General features: G+C 37.1%; 1 long non-coding RNA gene and 1 pseudogene across 1 annotated transcript; both read right to left on the bottom strand.

The window, feature by feature from the left end:
• LOC103679656 lies at positions 1-20,389 on the bottom strand. The gene is made up of 5 exons (XR_005836587.1): positions 20,300-20,389; positions 17,157-17,226; positions 5,967-6,013; positions 4,278-4,334; positions 1-22 (listed from the first exon to the last, which is right to left on the bottom strand). It is a non-coding gene; the product is annotated as an uncharacterized LOC103679656 (long non-coding RNA).
• Positions 17,856-19,299, bottom strand: LOC103679645 (annotated as a pseudogene).
• Positions 20,390-20,539: the final 150 nt, after the last annotated feature.

Below are 20,539 nucleotides of genomic sequence, written 5' to 3'. Positions count from 1 at the left end.
GTTTCCTTCCCGCTCTTGCTCTCTGTCAAATAAATGGATAAAATCTTTTTAAAAAAGAAAAAAGAAAAAACCTTAAGAAAGACGTTTACAAATAATTTACCATTAACATTCCATTTAATGCTCAGCTTAACTTGTCAGCAAGAAGTTTTATGAACAGTATTTTTAAGAACACAAAGGTAAGTAGACAGAATGATAGAATTCAAGCCAATATTCTCCCAACCTCTTCCAAAGAAGAATAAAACCACAAAGGATTACTATGTCCATTTGCCTTGTACTTAGAGTAATTTGCATTAATATGGCACATAATGATTTTTCTCATATTCAGTAAAGCAGCTAATTGCCCATTAACAGTTGTTCCTTAAAAAAAAAAAAAAGATTAAAGCTTAGCAAAAATAAAATTTTCAGAGAATATCTGATTTAAAAATTTTAAGAGGTAATTATATAACCTGTGCTTTTATTTACTTGTGTTAAGTATGATATATTCCGACATATAGATACTTTTAAAAAAGTGTTGCCACTTAAAATTATTTCTGCTCAGCAAATTTCACTTATCTATGCCATTATCATTAGGTATTTGGTGAAAATCAAAATCAGTACTACATGTTGAAACAGGAATGTATGTAAAATTAACACTAGAACTATCACATGCCTATTGCATATTTTTAAAGACAAGAATTACCCATACCCACATAATGCTCTTAATTCGCTTGGCAATCCTTGTTATTATGTTGCCCTTTTATCGAGACAAAAAAAAATCAAAAAAGGGAAAATGCCAATTTCTAAAGATTATTATTATTTTTAATTGAAAGTTTTATTGAGATAATTTTATATTTTTAATGATTTTATTTATTTATTTGACAGAGAGAGCACACAAGCAGGAGAGGGAGAAGCAGGCTCCCTGGGAATCAAATGCGGGGCTCGATCCCAGGACCCTGAGATCATGACCTGAGATGAAGGCAGTTGCATAACTGACTGAGCCACCCAGGCACCTTATTGAGATAGTTTTAGATTCACTTGTAGTTCTAAGAAATGATACAAAGATCCCTTGTATACTTTGCTTAATTTACCCTAATGGTAACATTTTATAATACTGTAGTATAATATCACACCCAAGATATTGACATTGATACAATCCACCAACCTTATTAGGATTCCTGCGGTTTTACTTGTACTCATCTGCTGTGTGTGTATGTGTGTTAAATTCTGTATTATTACCTGTGTAGGTTTATGTATCCACCACAGTCAAGATAAACTACAGGGCCCTAAACATAAGAACTAAAACTATAAAACTCTTAGAAGAAAACATTGGTATAAATCTTTGTGACTCTGAATGGGGTAATGATTTCTTAGATATGACAACAAAAACACAAACAACAGCAAAAAAAAGAGAGATAAATTGGACTTTATCAAAATTAAAAATGTTTATACTTCAATGTATACCATCAAGAAAGTGAGAAGACAACCTACATAGTGAGAGGACATTTTATAAATCATGTATCTGATAAAAAGATTTTTTTTCTAAAATATATAGAGAACTTAAAAAACTCTTACGACTCAATAATAGAGACAAATAACCCAATTTTTACAATGGACAAATGATCTCAATAGACATTTCTCTAAAGAAGACATACAAGTGGCCAATAAACACATGGAAAAATGCTCAATATCATTAGCACATCAGAGAAATCCAAATTAAAATAAATGAGATACCACGTCACACCCACTAGGATGGCTGGAATCAAAGAGAAAGATAATAACAAGTTTCATGAGGATGTAGATAAATCTGAACCCTCACATTCTGCTAGCAGGAATGTCAAATGGTGAAGCTGCTTCAGAAAACAGGCTGGCAGTTCCTCAAATGTGTAAATGTGAAGTTACCATATGACCCAGCAATTATACTCTTGGGTGTATTTCCAAGAGAATAGAAACAATATGCCCACACAAAAAATTTTACACAAGTGTTCATAACAGAATTATTCATAATAGCCAAAAAGCAGTAAAGACCTAAATCCAACATATGAATGGATAAATAAATGTGGCATATCTATACAACAGCATATTATTCAGCAATAAAAAGGAATGAAGAATGCATATGTGCTACATCATAGGTGAATCTTGAAATTGTGCTGCTAAGTGGAAGAAGCTAGTCACAAAAGACCCTATGTGATATGATTCCATTTACATGAAATACGCAAAATAGGCAAACATATAGAAACAGAAAATAGATTAGGGATTGCCTGGGGCTGAGGGAGGGGACTGGGGAGAAATGGGGAATGACTTCTAGTAGTTATCAGGGTTTCTTTTTGGAGTGATGAAAATACCCTCAATTTGATTGTGACAATGGTTGCAAGTATCTGTGAATATACTAAAAACGATTGATTTGTACACTTTAAGTGGGTGTAAATCATAACTCAATACAGCTCTTATTTACTTTTTAACGGTTAGAAAAAAAAAAAACCTCAAGTGTCCTTCATGTTGCACTTTCATAAGCATACTCACCTTCTTCCCAGCCCTCCCTACCCCTACTTCTGTTCAGTGACAATCACTAACCTGCCTTTCATTTTTAAAATTTTGTTATTTCAAAACTGTTACATAGATGGAATCATACAGTATGTAACCTTTTGGGATTACTTTTTCCACTCAACATAATTCTTTGGAGATTCATCGGAATTGTTGCATGTATCAACATTCCTTTTTATTTGTTACCCTTGGTATGGATGTACCACAATTTGTTTAACCATTCACCTTTTGAAGAACCATCTGCAATAATTCCAGATTTGGGCTACTACAAATAAAGCTTCTATGAGTATTTATGTACAAGTTTTTGTGTAAACATAAGTTTTCATTTCTCTGGGGGAAAACGCCCAAGAGCACAATTGCAGGATTATATGATAATCACATATTTCGTTTTTTAAGAACCTACCTAACTTTTTTCCAGAGTGACTATATTGTTTTACATTCCCACCAGCAATGTATAAATGATCCAGTTTCTCCACATCCTCACCAGAATTTAGTGTTGTCATTTTTTTTTTTTAATTTTAGTCATTCTGATAGGTGTATAAGTTGAAATCTCATTGTGGTCTTAACTTGCATTTCCTTGATGGCTAATCCTGTTAAACATCTTTTCATGTGCTTTCCTACCATTTGTTTATCATCTTCAGTGAAATAAATTGTGCGTGTCTTTTGCTTATTTTCTGATTAGGTGGGTTTTTTTACTGCTGAGTTTCGAAATTCTTTATACATGCGAGATGTAGCCCTTTGTTGGATAGGTGTTGTATTGTTCTCCTACATCTGCTATAACACATCACCACAAAGGGGTTGTTTTAAAACAAGAGAAATGTATTTTCCCCCAGTTCTAGAAGCTAGAAGTCCAAAATCAGGGTATCGGCAGGGTATCGGCAGGGCATTACCTCTAGAAGAAAAGCCTTTCTTTGCCTCTTCCAGCTTCTAGTGGCTGCCAGCACTCCTAAACTTACGGTCACCGTTCTCTCTCTCTCTCTGCTCAATCTTCACATCTCCTCCTCCTCTGTGTGTTTGCCTGTGTCTGCACCACTCCACTCTCTACTTCTGTCTTTACATCATCTTCCTTTCTCTGTGTACTTGTCAAATCGCAGTCTGCCTTTCGTTTACAAGGATTCTTGTGATGGCATTAAGGGCCCACTGGGTAACCAAAAATAATCTCCTTATCTCAAAATCTTTAGCTTAATTACATCTAATTAATTAGATGTAATTAGGCAAGGAAATTACCCCTTTTCTTGTCATATTCTATGTATTTGAAAACATTAATTAATGAAAGTTTTTTAAAGGTTTTTTATTTATTCATTTGAGAGAGAGAGTGTGTGTGAGTGAGGGCATGAGCAGGGGTGAGAGTTGGGGGAGAGGGAGAAGCAGACTCCCCGCTGGGCAGGGTGCCAGGTTCAGGATTCAATCCCAGGACCCCAGGATCATGACCTGAGCCAAAGGCAGGTGCTAAACCGACTGAGCCACCCAGGCACCCCTAATAAATGTTTTAAAGGAAAAAAAAAAGACCTTTTTTCCAAATAACATTTACAAGTTCCAGGGATTGGACTTGATATTTTTAAGTACCCGTTATTCCGCCCCCTATAGGTGGTTTGCAAACATTCTCTCCCAGTCAGTAACGTGTCTTTTTATCCTCTTAACAGGACCTTGCACAGAGCAAAATTTTTTTCATTTTCATGAGGTACAGTTTATCAATTTTTTCTTTTATGGATCATGTTTTTGGTGTCCAGTGGTTTACCTTTTTTAAGATGGCCTACCTGGAAAGCCGATAGGTGAGACCCATCTATTTCACAGCGCTGGCTGAAGTGTCATGTCTGCAATCCAAGACAGTTATTACAGGAGAAAATGTAGGCTGAAATGGAAGTTAAAGCAAGTTTATTTGGGGCCTTTTTATATGTGAAGGCCTTGATGGCAAGAAGGCATACTAACACAGATAAAGCTATATTTTAAAAGGCAAAAGACGATTAACTAAAGGGAATTGCACCCAGCCAACCTGTCCTAGCATATGGCATAGCAAAGGAGTTAGAATCAAACTGGATTTTGAGGAACAAACTAACAAAGTAATTCTAGCATAGATCATGGACCCGAGGAAAAAATATATAGTTATAAAAAACATTATTGCAACAATTGATGAAATTTGAATAGATTGTAGGCTGGAAAATAGTGTTGTATCAATGCAAAATTTTCTGATTTTGATCATTGTACTTAGACTATGGAAGAGAATATCCTTTATTCCAAGGAAAGTTATGTAAGGTTTTTAGCAGTAGGAGCGCTGTGTCTTCTTATACTTACTTTCAAATGGAATAGATCTGTTCCCAGACAGAGATAGAAAAGGTAGATCACTCTCCAGAAAGGAGATTAGGACCTAAGTGATCAAGAGGGGACAGGTGGCCAAAGGAGACCAGTTGTAGAACTGGTCATTTATAGCAGTGGTTCTCAGACTTGGCTGTATGTTAGAACCACTTAGAAGCTTTTAAAAATCCCTAGTGCCTAAGCTTCACTCCATCTATGTACTTACCAAATCAAGATATCTGGGGATGGGTACTAGATAGTAATTTTAAAAGTCCCCACATGATTACAGGTACACCAAGTTTGAGAATCACTGTCTTAGGGTTTTGCTACTCAAAATGTGCTCCATTGACCAGCAGCATCGGCAATACCTGGGAGCTCGTTAGAAATACAGAATCTCAGGCCCAGCCCTACATCTAGTGAATCAGAATCTGCATTTTCACAAGATGGCCAGGTGATTTATGTGCACATGAAAGTCTGATGAGCATCAGAATCACTTCGAGAACAAATACAGATGAGAAAGGCCTGGGCTTGTTGAGGGAGGATAAGACCTGCACCGCTGTTTTTACCAAGTTCCTCACTGAAGGAGTTTGAATATCTGACTATCCTAATCTGTCTCTTAGGTAAAGTAAATTTATCTTCCCTCAGTGCACATTTCCATTCTCCCAATCTGGCAACGTTAGCCAACCACTGTCAGATGGAATAATTCACTATTTAATGTTCTGCAACTGAGGCAATTTACTAGTAAAATCTACAAGTGCCTAGACTTAACCATATTTTATTTTTATTATAACTCCATATTAAATCATGATCAAAAATTGATGCTATTAATAAACACTGCATTTCTATTTGAGCAAAATAATATTTAAAAGATAAGAATGCTGGCTAGAAAAAATAGTGAATTAGAATGGTCTCCTATTGTTTCAGATTGCACAAGAAGCTGATATATTTCCTATGTAACTAGACATGCTAATATTATAGCACTGCCATAGATATCTAAGAAATAATTAGTTTGGAGTTTTACAAGTATGTGGACATCTCTTGACTATTGTAGGAACCACATTCTAATTGTTGTACCTCCTTCACCATTGGCCTCTTTCTTAGTTATCAGCCCATTTTTGCTCTAATACCTAGTGCCATCTTAAAGCAAAACTTACCTTCTCTCAGCGCACATTGCCAGTCTAGACTTTCAGACCTTGTAGACCTAAGAAAGAACCTATTTATTTGAAGAAAATTGTTGTGAAAGCAATTATAAAATAACATCAAATATAATTAAGATTTCCAAGGATAAACACAAGTGTGTCAAAATAGAGTGTCAAATGTAGACACTTGAGAATATTTATATAATAGAAATGAATGTTGAATAAACATGCTTCTAGTCAAAATGAATAGAGTTGAGTGTGTATGATTCAGAAAAAATTTTTTTTAATGACAGGAAAAACTGTATCAGAGTTTTGATCTCTGTTTAATTTCACTTAAAAATTGGATTAGAGGGTAGGGGAAGAAGGTAGCAACTGAAGTTTCAGAGTTTCAGGACTTTTCATGCAATTTTAAAATACTCTTTCTGATTCTGTTGTTTTTATCCCTCCTTTGCACTAGAACAATTAGCCATATAGCTCTGTAATGGGGGTTAAAGTAGGTGAGGTGGTTAATAAGTTGAGGCAGGAACATATTGTTCCCCAACAATATGGGAATAGAAGAAATCACTTCAAGAAACTGTGAGACTTTCAATAAATCACATAACTTCCAAAATCTATAACTTAAAGGATACTGAACAAAACAAATTAAGTTTAATTCAACTTCAACATTCTTATTATTCCTTTAATATTTATAACTGGTTTACTGATCTGTAAGTGCTTCCTAGTTCATTACGTCAACACATAACACAAAAGCAAACTTATCCATAAAATAGCATAACATTAGTGATTTGTGTTTATAACATAAAGCTTTAATGAAAATGACACATCTTGAACAGACATTCTCCAAAGAAGACATACAAATGGCCAACATACACATGATAAAATGCTCAACATAACTTGGCATCAGGAAAATACAAATTAAAAAAAAATGAGATATCACCTCACACCTGTCAGAATGGCTAAAATTAACAAGTCAGAAAAGGACAGATGTTGCGAGGATTTGGAGAAAGGGGAATCCTCTTACACTGTTGGTGGGAATGCAAGCTGGTGCAGCTATTCTGGAAAACATTATGGAGGTTCCCCAAAAAGTTGAAAATAGAGCTACCCTATGACCCAGCAATTGCACTACTAGGTATTTACCCCAAAGATATAAATATAGTGATCGGAAGGGGCACCTGCTATAGCAGCAATGTCCGCAATAGCCAAACTATGAAAAGAGCCCAGATGCCCAAATGTCTATGGACAGATGAATGGATATACCCACAATGGAATACTACTCAGCCATCAAAAAAATGAAATCTTGCCATTTGCAACACCATGGATGGAACTAGCAGGTATTATGCTAAACAAAATGTCAATCAGAGAAAAATAATTATCATATGATCTCACTCATATGTGGAATTTAAGAAACAAAGCAGAGGATAATAGGGGAAGGGAGGAAAAATAAAACAAGATGAAATCAGAGAGGGAGACAAACCATAAGAGACTCTTAATCATAGGAAACAAACTGAGGGTTGCTGGACAGGAGGGGGATGGGGGATGGGGTAACTGGGTGATGGACATTAAGAAGGGCATGGGACGTAATGAGCAGTGGGTATTATATGACTGATGAAACACTGAACTCTACCTCTGAAACTGATAATATATTATATGTTGATTAATTGAATTTTAATTTTTAAAAACCCATAAAACATATAACACCAAAGGTGAACCCTAATTTAAACTATGAACTTTGAGTAATAATAACATATCAATGTAGAATTCATCTGTTGTAACAAATGTACCACTCTGGGGCAGGATGTTGATAATGGTAGGGGCTGTGCATGTGTGGGGACAAGAGGGATATGGGAACTCCGTACTTTCTGTTCAATTTTGCCATGACCCTAAAATTGCTCTAAAAGTTAAAGTTTATTAATTTAAAACAAAAAACAAAAACAAAACAAAAAAAGAAAATGACACATGTCTGGCAGGTGTGTACTTCCTCCCCTATGGTATGCCTATGACATTCATAACAAATTGACAATGACATTATTTCCCCTGAGTACAACACTAACTCAGAATCCTTCTCAACGCAAAGTTCAGTCATTGCTTCATTCATTCATTCACGCAGCAAAGATTTTTTTCTGTGCCTCTTCTGGGATCCAATATAAAACAAGACAGACACAGCCCCTGTCATCATAGAGCTTACACATTTGAGGAAAGAGAGACATTGAAATAAGTAATTAAGGCATGATATAATGTGATATGAAAGATGAAACCATTTCTGCTATATCTGGTTTAGGATTTAGACTCTTCTTAAGCTAGAAGCTTAAGAAAATATGTCATGAAACTTACATAGTTCCTTATACAAGGACTTCTACTCATATTAGATATTGTAAAAGGGAGATTTGAAATGTTCATTATAACTGTACACATTGCTATTCCAATAATATAGTGGTTCTATTATTAACAGAGAAGAAGGGATATCAGGTAGCCAACAGAGTCTCTACCTTAGTGTTTAAAAATACATTTGTTCTATAAGGCACCTGGGTGGCACAGTCAGTTAAGCATCCAACTCTTGATTTTGGCTTGGGTCATGATCTCAGGGTCCTGAGATCAAGCCCTGCCTCGGGCTCCATGCCCAGCATGAAGCCTCTTAAAATTCTCTCTCTGCCCCTCACCGCCACCCTGCCACTCTCTCACTCTTGAAAAAAAAAAAAAAGTGTTCTGTGAATGAATGAAATTTTTATTAAAGTCACTCCATTCTTCCAATTTCTTCAACTAATAACATTCATTTTCTTTTTTAAAAGATTTTATTTATTTTAGAGAGCGAACACAAGCAGGGGGAAAAGCAGAGAGAGAGGGAGGGAAAAAAGAATCTCAAGCAGAGCCCCAGCTTAGTGCAGAGCCCAAAGCAGGGCTTGATCCCAGGACCTGGAGATCATGACCCTAGCCAAAACCAAGAGTTGATGTTCAACCAAATGAGTCATCCAGGTGCCCCAACATCCATTTTCCTTTCTTTTCTTTTCTTTTCTTTTCTTTTCTTTTTTTTTTTTTCTTTTCTTTTCTTTTCTTTCTTTTCTTTTCAAGATTTTATTTATTTATTTATTTGACAGAGATAAAGACAGCCAGCGAGAGAGGGAACACAAGCAGGGGGAGTGGGAGAGGAAGAAGCAGGCTCATAGCGGAGGAGCCTGATGTGGGGCTCGATCCCAGAACTCCGGGATCACGCCGTGAGCCGAAGGCAGACGCTTAACCACTGTGCCAGCCAGGCGCCCCCCAACATCCATTTTCTAAGTTCCATTTATCAATACTCATTTCTTTATTATCTCAGTCATTAGCATTTTAATTACATAATTGTTACATAAATTTACACAGGTGTGTACCTTGTTTTCCCAAATTAAGTCCTATGTATACCTTTTTCTCTTTATTTATAGAATACTATCAATGTGCTATAAATTATCTCACTTAATAAATGTGCTGGTCTGTTTTGGCTGCTATAACAAAATATCACTGTCCTGGTGGCTTATAAACAACAGAATTTTACTTCTCCCAGTTCTAGAGGCTACGAAGTCCAGGATCATGGTGCTTGCAGATTCGGTTTTTAGTGAGGGCTCCCTGGTTCACAGGCAGTAACTTTTCCCTGTGTCCTCACATGATGGAAGGGGCTAGGGAGCTCTGTGGGATCTCTTTTATAAGAGCATTAATCCCATTCATGAGGATTCTGCCTTCATGACCTAAATACCTCCCAAAGGCCCCACCTCCTATCACGATCCCATTGGGCATTAGGATTTCAAACATAAGAATTTGGAAAGAACACAAACACTCAAACTGTAAGCTATTGCCAATATGTGAAGGAATAACATATTTCAGAAAAGAGATAAGGGAAATAACCACTTTCTATTGTGACAATTACTACATGTCTCAAATTGTTTCAAGTGTGCTTCTACTATGGATTTTTAAAATTATATCAACATTAGTGAAAATAAAAATCAGGAAGCTCTAGATAATTCTAGCCAATCATAATCCCATTAAACATATTTTAAGAAGGTGGAATTTGCATACATGACAAAGCGAAGGGATAGAAAAAATATATTCCACACAAATGAAAACCAAAAGAAAGTGATGGTATCTATGCTTAATTCAGACAAAATAGACTTTAGGCAAAAACAAGAGACCAAAAGGTCATTATATAATGAAAAAGGTATCAATTCATTAAGAGGACATAACAATTGCAAATATACATGTATCCAACATTGGAAAACCTAAATATATTCAGCCAATACTAATACTTTGAAGGGAGTAATAGGCAACAATAAAATAATAGGAGGGGAAATTAATACCACACTTTCAACAATGGATGAAAATCCAGATAGAAAATCAATAAGGAAACACAGAACTTAAACTATACTTTGATCAAATGGACCTAACAGACATACACAGAACATCCAACAGCAGCAGAACATACATTTTTCTCAAGAACATATGGAAAATTCTCTAGAATAGACCATTTCTTAGGTCATAAATCAAGTCTTAGCAAATTTACAAAGACTGAAATCATACCAAATATCTCATCCAACCACAATGGTATGAAACTAGAAATCAATAATAGGAGGAAAACTGGAAAATTCACAAGTATGTAAAAATTAATGAATACCTGAACAACCAATGGGTCAAAAATGAACCCAAAAGGGAAATCAGGGCACCAGTCTGGCTCAGTTGGTAGAACATGTGACCCTTGATATCGGGGTTGGAAGTTCGAGTCCCATGTTGGGTGTAGAGATTACTTAAAAACAAAAAATTAAAAAATTAAAAATCTTTTAAAAAAAGGAACATCAAAAAATATCTTGAAACACACAATAATGGAAATACAACATACCAAAACTTATGGGATTCAACAAAAGCAGTGCTAAGAGGAACGTTTATGGCAATAAATGCCTACATTAAAAAAGAAAGAAAGAAAGATGGAAAGAGAGAAAGAGAAAGAAAGAAAGATCTCGATCTCAAATAATTAACTTTACACATAGAAAAAGAAGAACTAAGCCCAAAGTCACTCTGAAATTAACAAAAGTTACCCATGCTTCTACTCTGGTGATATTTTCCCTCTTTGGTAGATCAGAGGCCCCCAAACTCAGCCATTTCTATTTTTCAAGGCCCTATAAAAAAAAGACTTAATCTAAAGTTTGACCATTCTCAAAATAAGAAGGGGCAAGGCACCTCCCAAAGTCAGAACCTTCAAGACTTTGCTCAAGACCAGCTACATAATTTGTATGGACCAATGCAAAATGAAAATGTGAGGCTCCTTGTTCAAAGTGCAAGACAAATGTGGCATTAAAAGTACTGGAATATAAAGCTTTTCCTTTCTTCTATAGATCTCTCTCAATTCATCATTGTGTTTTATTCATTTGACATTTAATGTCATTCTAAGTAAAAGCGAATTTTAAATTTCAAACATTAGCATGAATTGTACCATTCATCTTTATATTGTACAATGCTAGTTTTAAATGCAAACATAACAGCATTTAACTTGAATGTGCACAATCACCAAAATCACATAATTCATATCTCATAGCTCTAGCATGCATATGTATTTCATTCTTACCAGAACAGTAGAAAAGCTGCACAAGACTAAACTGTTTTTAGTTCTTTATATGTACGTATTCTACCAACGCTTTCCACCTTCAGCTTACTAATGGGATGGACTGAAAAGAAAAGGAATTATGGGTTTGTCCTGTCTTTTTCCTTCTATGTCATCATTTTTAGTGTAAGTTGTTAGAAAATTATTACGTTCTTCATTCATGTTTCATAGAACACCATTGCCATTCTGTGTTTGAAGCAAGTTGTGGTTGGAATGAAAAGCATGGCTTCCGAGGGCTATCAACCCCCTGCATACCTAGTTAAAGATGTACTGATAGGGAATCTGAGCACAGCATTTCAGACGACTCACAATGCATTGTTACAAGAAAATGCAGTGTGCTTTACTTGATATGAATATTTTACCGAGCAAGAGACAAACTGTGCATCAGCAGACTTCAAACTAAAAGTGTTTTTAAGCTCAACTTTCAGAAGTTACAACTCAATTCATTAAGCATGAATGAGGGGGGTACTTTGTGTGTGTGTGTGATTGGTTACTAAAAACTTACATTTTTTTTTAGAGTAGAACCGCTAAGCTTACTTGTTTGTAGCTGATTGTCTAGGAAGCTGAAAGGTAACACTAACATGAAGAAAGCTTAAGTTTTATTTAGGCATTTTGGGGAAATCGTAACAAGCATTAAAGGCTCTTGAGAGAATACAATGCATGAGGGATATTAACAATATGACTAACAGCAGGATAATACCAAGTGCTTGAAAAAATATCGCCAAAGGCTTAAGTGCTTGTCAGCAGCTACTGACTCATCAGGTGATCTTTTTGAGAACAAAAATTACATGAACTTGAATGGTCAGAAAAATCTATTGAAATCCTGGTTTGTGATCTTCAAAGGACCATGAAAACAAACAACATTGTGACCAAGAGTAATGCTAAAGGTGCCCATTCACCCAAACTTAACCAACTAAAAATATCAAATGGGTTATAATCAGATTCAAATTTTACTTTTCTAAGCCAATGTGCATTTTGGGTAGGGGGAATCTAATTTGGGTTTCAATTTCCCCCAAATAGGCATAATATGATGTATTAATAAAAACACATATTCATTCCTGTTCATAATCTAAGGCTATGTGGTTCTAAATAAACTAAGGCTATGTGGTTCTCTAATATAACTCTGGCTAAAAATTCTATAGATTGTTTTTTTGTGACTGTAGAAATTTCGTAGTAGATAAGGTCTCTTCTAATAAGGTTTGACTGCAATCTTTCATTGATATCTTTTCCAATAAACCAAATCTCTAGGTTTTAATATAGGGGACTCATTGTCTTCTTTTGGAAGTAGATCTCAGAAAACTTTTTGAATTGGTGGAAATAAGTATTTGAATATTGCATTTGTATCTTACAATAATGAACAATGTCAAGATTATTTAGGACAGAATAAATAAGATGATGTCTCATTTCAAGAGGCAGTATTGCAGGTAGGAGTTTCCGTCTAAGTAGGGCTCTATATAGTGTGAGCACTCAGGTATTTAATAAGAGGTATTTCTCTGGAATCAAAAGAGAAACAGGTTATAGTTGGAGTAAATTATAAACTAGTATATAAATGAGTTTCTAAGTCTAAAGAGCAGTCAGTGAAGAACATTTCTAGATTTGAGCTGGAAGCACCTTTAGATGGTGGAATGAAGATGGCAGTTTCCATCTGATGGATTTTTCTGGTTTGCAGCTCTAATGTCTGATGACAGAGTGTTCTGGTGAACTGTCTTAAGTGTCCTACATAGAGATAGGTATAAAGACTGTGCATATATGATCTGCTGTGATGATACCTCTGAAGTTTTGCATGTTTTCCTTTGTTTTTTATTTTGTTTTGCTTAACATTACAAGTTCTCCTTTCCATGTGTATTCAAGATTTCACACAGAAAACTCTTGGGGACTACAACAGCAGCAATCATATCACACTATTTTAAGAACTTCAAGTTTCAAAAGCAAATTGTTTTTAAGGTTCTGACTTGAGTTAGATACAGGGATAAAAATAGCACACACTTGAAGGTTACATGGTCTACAAATTTTCCTTTTCAGAGTAGTTTTGTTGGTATATATTTTTAAAATCCTCAAAAAGGCTCAACCTCAAACAGTAATAAACATAAGCAAAAGTGATTTAACTCTTAAATATTCAGAAAAACCTCGCTGTCCGTACAGGTGAAAGAGTAAGTTCACACTTTCACAAGCATACATACATGCATACATACATACATACAGATTTGTTCATATAAGTAGCTAAAATCTGCTATTCCAACCCACATGTAGTTGTCCCCCTTTAGCTGGTTAGGGCATGGAGAAAAGGGCAGTTTGGTTTTCAGTGATTCTAAGTCACAAGTGTAGGACAAAATTGGAAATGTGAGTTTAAAGAGTTGTAGCCAGATATAAGAGGACTTCAAACTAGAAAAACCAGAAGAACTCACGGTCCAATACAGTTTACAGGTTAATAACAAAACCTCAAAGACAATGAACAGAAATAGAATCTGTAATGGGCACACTATAGTTTTCTATTGACATATAATTTTTCTCCCTGTAGTCACTCCCATTTTTACCAAAAACAATTACAGTAACACTAATTTGTTTGTGAAATAAGTCTAGTCTCTTTAAATCTGGCCTGGTTATTTATACAAGTGCAGCAAGAATAGTGATTTTATGCACATTTAAAAATATTAAATTTCAGTTATAGTTTTGCTGATATCCAAGGGGCTTCACTGGCTCCATAAAGTCAACTTTAGTTTCTTAAAACTGTCTGGTAATAATCAATCTCAGATTAGGTTTTTTAAAGTCTCTTGAGGCTAAGAAGTATTTTCATACAGTGAGACCCAAAGTGAATATACAAGTTCAAAGATAAAATCATTACGAATTTTGAACAGAATAGAGAGCCCAGAAATAAACCCATGATAATATGGTTAATTAATCTTTGACAAAGGAGGCAAGAATATGCAATAGGAAAAGGTCTCTTCAACAAATGATGTTGGGAAAACTGGACAGCTACATGCAAAAGAATGACTACTTTCTTACACCATACACAAAAATAAACTTAAAATTCTTAAAGACCTACATGTGAAACCTGAGATCATAAAAATCCTAGGAGAGAACACAGGCGGTAATTTCTCTGACATGAGCTGTAGCAATATATTTCTGGACATGTCTCCTGACTCAAGGGAAACAAAAGCAAAAATAAACTACTGGGACTACATCAAAATAAAATCTCCTTTACAGCAAAGGAAACAATCAACAAAACTAAAAGACAACCTACTGAATGGGAGACGATATTTGCAAATGACATATCTGATAAACGGTTAGTATCCAAAATACATAAAGAAAGTATACAACTCAATACCAAAAAACACAAATAACCCAATTAAAAAATGGGCAGAAGACACGAACAGACATTTCTCCAAGGAGACATACACATGGTCAATAGACACATGAAAAGATGCTCAACATCACTCATCATCAGCGAAATGCAAATCAAAACCACAATGAGATATCACCTCATACCAGTCAGACAGCTAAAATCAAAAACTCAAGAAACAACAAGTCTTGGCAAAGATGTGGAGAAAAAGGAACCCCTGTGCACTGTTGGTGGGAATGCATACTGGTACAGCCACTATGGAAAACAGTATGGAGAGGTGTGCATGGGTGGCTCAGTTGGTTAATCGTCTGCCTTTGGTTCAGGTCGTGGTCCAGGGGGTCTGGAATCAAGCCCCACATCTCCCTCTCCCTCTGCTGCTCCCTCTGCTTGTGCTCACTTGCTCTCTCTCACTCTCTGTCAAATATATAAATAAAATCTCTAAAAAAAAAAAAAAAAGGAAGAAAGAAAGAAAGAAAGAAAGAAAGAAAGAAAGAAAGAAAAAAGAAAACAGTATGGCAATTCCTCAAAAAATCAAAAATAGAACTACCATATGATCTAGTAATTCCCCAGGAATACAAAAACACTAATTTGATATGCATCCCTATGTTTATTGCAGCATTATTTACAATAGTCAAATTATGGAAGCAATCCAAGTGTCCATCTATAGATGATGGGATAAAGAGATAAGTACACACACACACACACACACAGAGAATGGAATATGACTTAGCCATAAAAAAAAGAATGAAATTTTGCCATTTGCATCAACATGGGTGAATCTACAGAGTGTGATGCTAAGTGAAATAAGCTAGTCAGAGAAAGACAAATGCCATATGATTTCAATCATATGTGGAATTTAAGAAACAAATGAAAAAAGACAAAAAGAAATAAAGAAACAGACTCTTAACTATAGAGAACAAATTAACAGTTACCAGAGGGGAGGTAGGGGCTGGGGGGATGGGTGAAATAGGTGAAGGGGATTAAGAGTACACTTATCATGATGAACACTGAGTAATGTATAGAATTGTTGAATCACTATACTGTACACCTGAAACTAATATAACACTATATGTTAACTACAATGGAATTAAAATTTTTAAAAATTTTTTAAGAATTTCATGATGGCAGGGGTTCCTGGGTGGTGCAGTCTGTTAAGCATCAACTTTTAGTTTTGGTTCAGGTCATGATCTCAGGGTCATGAGATCAAACCCCATGTCAGGGTCTGCCCTAAGCACAGTGTCTGCTTGGGATTCTCTCTCCCTCTTCCTCTGCCCCTCTCCCCGTCTCTCTCTTTCTCTCAAGTAAATAAATAAATCTTTTTTTTTTTTTAAAGGAATTTCAAGATGGCAGCAGAGCACTAAACAAAGTATGAAGCCCTTCTGGGCACAGAGTTCCAAGTATGTGTATCATGGAAGCCATTTAGTGAGCATCCTGAACACGATATGGCAATGAGGCAACAAGAGACACAGACGGACACACATATTGCACGTTATCTCATTTGTTCACGTGCATGTTCCATTGTCTTATCAGACTTCACTCACAAATCACAAGCTCAAATATAAATTATTAAGCACTTCAAAATGGCAAGAGCAGAACATTAAGCCAAGTGCAAGGCCTTTCTGAGGGTAGGTCGCATGCTCATTAAGCCAGCCCTGTTTTCACTTTCTAATTCATACCTTCTGGCCTCAAGCAATAAAAAAGATTTTTAAAAAATTTAATTTGTCATCCTTTCTCCTACTATTTTTTTAATCTTCTCAAATGACTGTCAAATTTAACCATAAATTTACCAAACTGCAATTAGTTTCATCATCTTTTCAAATCAAACAAGCAAACGACTGGATCCACAATTTATATTACCTGTTAATTTTTCCTATATTAAACGTCTACCACAGTTGAAACCCATTAGAGCACTTAATCCTTCCAAATAAAGTTTATAAAATCACCTCCATAATAGGTAGCTGCCCTTTTGATTTTTTTCCTTTAACTAAACAAACTTAATGCTTAAGATTTTCCACTTTGGGCTCTAGCAGTACTTTGTGCTACACTCCAGACTTCCTTAGTCATAAACAAAGGAATGTACCCTTTTTGTATTCTTTCACAACAGTGTTGAAAGCAGTATCACCTACCGTTTAGGTACTTTCTTGTAAGGACTACTCTATTGCATGTATCTCAAGTCCATTTTATAAAAATCACATATTAACTCATCATCATTGTGTGTTCCATTTAAATAAGATTTCTTAACAGGAATTACCAGAAAGCCTTGAGGAGGGATAAGAGGGGACATCAACGAAGGCGCCCATGTTATGAGTCCCAGGATTTTTCTGAAAAGAAAACCATAGCTTTAGCAGATGTGCAAGTGGGTCTTTGATCCTCCATACTTCCAAAATTTTTGGAATCACCTCACTGGATTCCTTTACTTCATAAAACTTTAATGTATGAGATTGGTCAGTATAATTTGATATCAGCCAGTATCTAATCCTGTTTTTCAAGGTTCTAGCACCTCTAGTAATTTTATAAGCAGAACCACTTTGATTCTACTTTTGTATTTTTAGGATACAATTTTTTAGAAGATTTTATTTATTTATTCAGAGAGAGAGCACATGCACAAGCCAGGGGAATCGCAGGCAGAGGGAGAAGCAGGCTCCCCGCTGAGCAAGGAGCCTGATGTGAGACTCAGTCCCAGGACCCTGCGATCATGACCTGAGCCAAAGGCAGACACTTAACTGACTGAACCACCCAGGCGCCCCTTTAGGATACAATTAAACATACATTTCTAGCACTTAAAAGATTTTAAGTGTTGTCACATATATTTGGATTATATCTTAAACCACAGTACTTCACACAATTCATGATTTTAAATAAAAACAAACTAAATCACATCTGAATTTCTAAGCCTAAATATATTGTGATAATGACACTTGCAATTGGTTAGAAATTACTGAAAAGCATGTCATTTTCTTGAAATGAACTTAGTGTAAAAGGCAGCAAAGATGTCCTTATAAGGAATATCTGAATTTGGTGACTTGGTCACCAGTATTCAAAGTTGGCAAAACCTAGGAGAACACAGCAGCAAGTTCTGTGAAAGGCCCATGAAGCTGGAGCATAACCTGGAGAAGACAGTCAATGAAGGTACTGTCACAGCAGCTGGAATCATGAACTCTGATGCCTCACGAATAAAGTATGCAACATACCTCTAAAAATGAGACATTCCAATTTTTTGCAGAGCAAAAATCTCCACTTTAATAAACTGAGAATACCAGAGGAGATAGGCAGAATCCAAGTGGTGCAGTGAGGTAAGGAAACTACAGGACCCCATGAGTAGCTAAGTGGTTCCTGAACGGAAAAACCTGCTTCTGAGTGTGTTGCCCCTGTGCTAAAATTCTGGAGAGCAACAGACACGAAGATCCACAATGGGAACTGAATCCAGAACAACACAGTGGCTTTCAAAGGGTGGCAGTTATCCCAAACATACAGCTCTGAAACAAGCCTCTGCATAGTTGTTGTTTTTTTTTTTAAGAGAGGGAGAGTGCAATGGGGGTGGGGTGGGGAGTGGGCAGAGACAGAAGGAGAGAAAGAATCCCAAGCAGGTTCATCCCGCTCAGCATGAAGCCCGAGGCTGGTGCTCTATCTCAGGACCCTGAGATTGTGACCAGAGTCAAAATCAAGAGTCCTCGGCTTAACCAACTAAGCCACCCAGGCACCCCAAGCCTCTGCATATTCTTAGATAAGTGAGCCTAGCAAGTCTTTTGGACCACCTCAACGGATTTGCACGAACTGCAACTTCGTGGTTAAGATGCCTTGCAATGTTTTTTTATTTCTGGCCAGGGTGTCATGGTGGTAGGCACGTGACTGTGTGACTATGCGCACAGGGCCACGGTCGTAAGGCCAATGCAGGCTCACCAGGGCAGACCTGTGGTGGCGTGCGCACCAAGTAGTAACTCCAACGCACCCTGCACCTGTGCCAACGTGGCCAAGGCCCCTAACTGCTGCCTGGGCCGCCCAAGCCAACTGTGGAGACTGATGCCACCACCCACACCAGCACAGCGGAGTTGATTATTGCCGCCGGTTGAGGTTGTTGAAACCACGGGCCCCAGACCCTGAGCTGCAGTGGAGGCAGTAGCCACAGGCCACCTACAGCCATGCCAGCACAGCATGCCTGCCCTGATCCTTTCTTCTTGATGCTTCTGCACATATAAGCCACACTGCCCAGAGTAGTAAACTAAGGACTAATGGAAATGACCTGGCTCATAACACTGGGAGAACAAGTTGTTGGCTAAAAATAGATGTTCTAATCTCTTCCACTCTAGCCAAGAACCTGTGAGGTGAAGCCTAGACAACGATAAGGATGCTTAGGTTGATGAAGTTGCTTAGGTTTCATTTACTTATTCTTTTATTGTCCCAGTGAATATCTACTAATAGAAAATTGCTAAATAGATGTTGAATATTTAACTATAAACAGGCATATATAGTTTCTGCCCTTATGCAAGTTGAATAAATAGGCAATGAATGACAAGTCAATGCCATATGGGGTACCAAAGGAAAAGTGCATGCATGGCACTAGGATGTACAAAGCAGGGTATTAAGGGGGCTTTGGGAACAGATAAGGCTTTCTGGAAGAATTCACCTCTCCAATGAGACCTGCAGCATGAAGAAGACTAAGCAGGCCCAGCGGGAGGAAATATTGTTCTTGACAAAACGGCACAGGCAAAAATAGCAAGATGAATTACAAGGAAATGAAAGAAAATTCAGAAGAGGTGAAACTAGAAACCATAGGTCTCTTTAAAGACCAAACATCTTTAGGAGTTTGAACTCCATCTTAAACGCAGTGGGGAGTCATATAAGAGTTTCATACTCAATCATATTTGCTTTGTCAAAATATCACTATGAAGACCATAAGGGAGTGGGGTCTGCCGTCAGAACAGGTACTGGTACAGAGTTCATAGAAAGAGATTAGGTATTTGGCTGTATTGGAAAATAGTGGGGTTTGGACGTGAAAAAAATACTTAAAATGTAGAACTGACAGGACTGGGTGACTGACAGAGCATGGAAAGGCTGAGGGAGAATAAAAAAATCAATAAGGAAAATTTCCCAGACTTCTAGGTCAGTAGCTGTATGGATGCCAGTGCCATTTCCGGAGGGTTAAAGAACCAGAGGGAGCCAGACAAAGAACCTGGAGCTGAATATTTCAGATACCCTAATATCCCGTTAATCCAAAATTTGCTTCCTATTTTGGCTTTAATGGCCCTACCAAATGCCTCCGTGCAGCAGGTCGACTGCTTGAGCGGACAATCAAGGAGATTCTTCTCACAAGAGGGAGCGCACGAGTACAATCTCAAAGACGGGAAGGTGCAAGACTAAAGTAACAGGAAGCTTTGGATGGCCTAAAATACCCACCCTGAAAGATCCCGCAGCGGCTCCACCTCTAAAAGCCAACGACTCTGAGCAAACAAGCGCCGGCAGGTCTACTAGCAGACTAATGACTCCGCCCCCCCGGGACCGGGGAGCAGTAGACGCCCGGATGTGGATTCTCGGCGCGAGTCACGTGAAATAGCCCTGTGGGGCGGGACTCTGCTGCGTCCTTCGCAGCGCCGTCGCCTCACGTGACCGCCTGCCAGCCAGCCAATGGGTGAGCGC

This window comes from Ursus maritimus, unplaced genomic scaffold (assembly GCF_017311325.1).
Source record: "Ursus maritimus isolate PB19 unplaced genomic scaffold, ASM1731132v1 scaffold_20, whole genome shotgun sequence".
NCBI classification, from domain to species: Eukaryota; Metazoa; Chordata; class Mammalia; order Carnivora; family Ursidae; genus Ursus; species Ursus maritimus.
This window is presented reverse-complemented; position numbering and strand designations above follow the sequence as displayed.